Raw genomic sequence first — 4,976 nt, 5'->3', positions numbered from 1 at the left:
AGAATATAAACAGAAGAAAAAATCTGGGAAGAGAGAAGAGGAGCAATGAGAGAATGAGAAGAGGAAAACATCAATGGCCAGCCACCCTGTTACACAGCCAGCCGCAGAGGAAGAGTGAAGTTAAGATTTACAGAAGTAAGAGAAAGGTAAAAGCCCAGAGGCAAAAGGTAAACAGGATAATTTAAGAAGAGCTGGCAAGAAACAAGCCAAGCTAAGGCAGGCCATTCCTAACTAAGAATAAGTCTCCACGAGTGATCTATTTGGGATCTGGGTCACCCAAAAAGCCAAAAAAATAAAAAATAAAACATCACACAACACACTTAACTTTGGCCAGCAATCTATATGGAAGAGACTGCCTGCCCAGTCTTAGTGCAGACTTTAAAGGCTTTGGGTATTGCTTCTTGACCTCTTATACTTCCAATGTCAGCACCAAGATATATATACACCCTGATGAGGCTGATTATTCTGTGAAGACAAGAAAGTAGAGTAAAGCTGCTTGGGTAACCCGCAGTAGAGGCAGGGGCTGTCCTGGCCTCTGAAACCTGTGGTAGAGGTGCTTTTCCTACAGACAGTGAGTGAAGTCTGGAACAATAAGAGAAAAACCCAGAGAATGTAAAGAGTAGATGGAGTTAGGGATGAATGTGCAGTGTTTGACAAAAGCCATGGAAACCACAGGCAATAAGCAAAGCCTTTTCTCTGGTCAAAATACAATGTTTATGAATGGTTCAATAGTGTGTGCACATGCTAGCAACTATACCTTCTTCCCTCTTCCTGGATATCTGCAGCCTGAGACTGTTCACCTACAGATACCTCTTACTGAAACTAGCTAACTCCTCCCCTGGTGCTGTAGATAATAAACGGGCTGAGGACTCAGGCTGTTGCTTGTTGTGGAAGGTCACTGGTTTCTTCACAGCTGCTCAGCCCCGAAATAATCAAACAGAAACCCTATCATTTTGCAGTATTGTTTGGCCAATAACTTAAGTGTATTTCTGGCTAACTTATATCTTAAAGTAAGCCATCTCCATTAATCTGTGTATCACCACGGGGGTGTGGCTTACCAGGTAAAGTTCCAGTGTCTGTTTCCAGAAGGCTACATGGCTTCTCACTGACTCTGCCTTCTTTCTCCTAACATTCAGTTTACTTTACCCAGCCTGGTTCTACTCTGCCCTATCACAATCGCCGAAACAGCCTCTTTATTCATTAACCAATAAAAGCAACACGTCATTTCCTCTTTTTTGTTCAAATAAAAAGGAAAGTTTTAACTTTCACATAGTAAAATTACATACAAAAAAACAGATATCAAGCAAGAATTACATTTATATCTACTTTATCTTTTATCATCACTAAGGAAAACTATAACTATATATTCTTCAACTCCATCAAAGACTCCATAAAACTATAATATTACCTAAGTAATAGGAAGTACATTGTAAGCAACGTCCAAAACTCTATAATTGACAGTAACATCTAGCTGCATGGACAGTCACCCAAAGTTTTTCTGTATCATTGGGGCATCCAGTCTTCAGCCCATAGGCCCATAGTACCAGCAGACTTTTCCATGAAGCAGGAATTTTCGAAGACAATTCCATCTATATTGGCAGTTTGTCAATCACTTTCTTCTGTGACCTGCAGAATGTCTTGCAGACCCTTCCATGAAACAGGAACCCCAAAGGACTGTCTCACCTTCTTTAGGCAGCTTCAGCAGTCATTCCTCTGTGTGTTCTGAATGTCCAATTCATACAGTATCACATCAAGCAGTCCAGACAAGAGATGTCTTGCCCAAATGGCTGGCAAACTCCATAAGGAGCCTCTTCAATACCCATCATTCTCATGAAAGTAGATTAGTGCTGCCAGGAACAGATGTGTCTCATTATCATGAAAAGTCTTAAGCTCTAAAAACATTGAAATGCCATATTCTATAATCTTTGAAAGATCTGAAGAATACCTAACTGAAATATACCTCTATATATCTAGAAAACCTAACTAACATGATTACAAGTTTGACTAATATAGATGACTCTCTATTAACCTGTATTTCTTAATTAAACATTACATTTTTAAATGGGCTGTACAAAAACAATACCTTAATTACAATCAGAAATACATATACACAGTATAACAAAATTGACCTTAAATTTGTACCAACAAACCAAGATCCATACCAATGCAAATCTCTATAGCATATTCCCCTTTAAACATAAAGAAACATTTATAAACAATATTTGGGAATTTGGGTATAGTTCTCTCCACACGCTTCTTGCTTTTTGTTGGGCAAAGTATTTTGGGGGATGTGTTCATGGTGACCTTTCAGGGAGTCTTGGGCCATCAAACCACATTAGTCTTGAAGAAATCCATAGGTCCTCATCTTCTGTGGAAACAAAAGAAGAACCTCTTTTCCAAAGCAACATATTTTTAGAGTCAAATTCTGAAGTTGGTTTAACTTAGCAGTCCATACAATGAAATGTCTCTCATTATGTAGCTCTTTAACAGCCAAAAATTTCAAAGAAAACACAATAATATACATAATCCAGACTCTGTGTATATTCTATCTTTGCATGGCTTATTTTTCTTTATTTCTTTAACCTATGACTGTCTATACTCTGTCTCTTGAAAGACTTTCTTTTATTTTTTTAAATGATTTATGTCTTTTTCATAACTCTCTTTTTCTTCTCTCTCCCAAGCCTACAGATATTTATCCAACACTGTGACCCATTTAGAGGTTGTTTTTATCTGAATCTGTCTGTATTGTGTATCTGTAATTATTTCCTGACCAGAAGCACCATTTTTTTAGTGCTAAGTGGGCCAACACAGCCCTGCCTGCATAGCGGAGCAGTTTGCTGCCTCTGAGAGCCATGTACAATGCCCCATTTTTAGACACACAGTGGGTCTATGTTGCCATTAAGCAAGTTGTAGCACTCTGCTCACAGAACTCAATTAAATGCTTCATAGTCAGATCTCCAGAAAGAGTCAGTTTGTACTGGCAGCACAGCCCAGGAAGCCACCATTTCATAACTGCACCTTTTTTTTTTCTGAATCAGAAAAACCTTTAAGACTGAATCAGGAAAACCTCTCTTAAAGGAGCTGCAGCATGCCGCCAGCAAGCAGAACCCGTCTGGAAAAGAAATGTGGCTCAACTTTGCTTTTTGGTGTCTAGAATTTCTTTCCAAGCCCTCTGAGGTTTTATGTGGATTTAGCTAGCACATGTTAGAGTGCCAACTTGTTGTGTAATCCTTTTCTGACCAGAATGGCTTCTTAAAATGCTTAGCACTTCTTAAAAACCTAAACGGTGGGTCTCTAGAGACAGAGACCCACATTGGAGCACCAGACTGAAATCTCAAGGTCCAAATCAGGAGCAGAAGGAGCGAGAACACGAGCAAGGAATTCAGGACCGCAAGGGGTGCACCCACACACTGAGACAATGGGGATGTTTTATCGAGAACTCACCAAGGCCAGCTGGCCTGGATCTGAAAAAGCCTGGGATAAAACCGGACTTTCTGAACATAGCGAACAATGAGGACTACTGAGAAGTTAAGAACACTGTCATGGGTTTTTGATCCTATTTCATGTACTGGCTTTGTGGGAGCCTAGGCAGTTTGGATGCTCACCTTACTAGACCTGGATGGAGGTGGGTGTTCCTTGGACTTCCCACAGGGGAGGGAACCCTGATTGCTCTTTGGGCTGACGAGGGAGGGGGACTTTGTTGGGGAAGGGGGAGGGAAATGGGAGGAGGTGGCGGGGAAGAGACAGAAATCTTTAATAAATAAATAAATTTAAAAAAAAAAACCTAAACGGTGGCATTGCTAGCACAGTTTCTGTGTGATTATTTCAGGAGTCTGGGAATCCAGGAAATGAACAAGCAGCCTTCTACAACAGTTGCTGTCCCAGCAGGGAGGGCACATCCCACCACATGAAGCTTTCTATGTGTGTGCCTGTGTATCATCTGTTCTTGACACATTTCCTTGCTACCTGGGTAGCAAGATCCTTGCTAGTCAGGTCAATGACCAAACTACATAGCTTGCACACTTGCCAAGTTCAGTCTAGATGAGGTATCTCCAACTCAACCTTAGACATATGACAATTAACATTGTTGTAAGCCTTTGAGACTGGTGTAGTTTGTTATGAGGCAGTAGATAGCTTATACATTGAATGGTTTAAAAGATAGTTATATATACTAAAATATTGAAGCCTATAGAAAAAAACCTGTCAGGTAGAAGAAAATTATGACGTTAGACTTGGACATATTACTTTGATTTTCTCATTTGTCTCAAAAGAGAAGCTTGAACAGGAATTTCATTTACTAGGAAAGTTGCTAAGGCTGAAATATAAATGTTTCAAATAAGATGAACTTGGGTAGTATGGTTGCAAAATTGACAACAAAGTTGAAGTGACTTTGAGAGTAAAGAACTGTCAAAAGGACGTAGGACCAAATATATGGGAGATAAAAATGGGTGAAGAAAGTGAGAAATAAGAGAAACTAGAAGATTGATTTAGATTCAGTTGTTGAGAATTCAGTTAGGAGAAGCTGGAGAGTGCTGATGACATGAAAAGAAAAATCTTCCAGAAACTCAAGTTTCTGTACAATATCTATTTCAGAACAAAAATGAAACCAGAGAAGGAAGCACTCAGCTTTCCTACAGGGTTCTTACAGGAAACCTAGAAGTGGATTTGAGCCAGTAAGCCAGTTTACCAGATTGCACGGTGCCTCCATTTTTTGAAAGTTTTCTTTGAAGGCTGCAGTCCCAAGCAGAGTTCTGCTTCTGGTTCTGTGTCCTCCATTTGAGAGGGATACTGGCCAAGGGGCAGTGATGCATCTTTCCCAATACTGTTTATGCCCCTTAAACTTGTTTTTGTGGTTATGCATCAACATAATTGCATGAAATAGTATGTACATCAATGATATATACATACAAAAGAAATTTGAAATATCATCCTGGAGGCCAGAGAGATTTTTATAAGGGTAATTCACCAAGAAATAC

The sequence above is a fragment of the Microtus ochrogaster genome, chromosome 24, assembly GCF_000317375.1.
Source record: "Microtus ochrogaster isolate Prairie Vole_2 chromosome 24, MicOch1.0, whole genome shotgun sequence".
NCBI lineage: Eukaryota > Metazoa > Chordata > Mammalia > Rodentia > Cricetidae > Microtus > Microtus ochrogaster.
Note: the sequence above shows the minus strand (reverse complement) of the source record.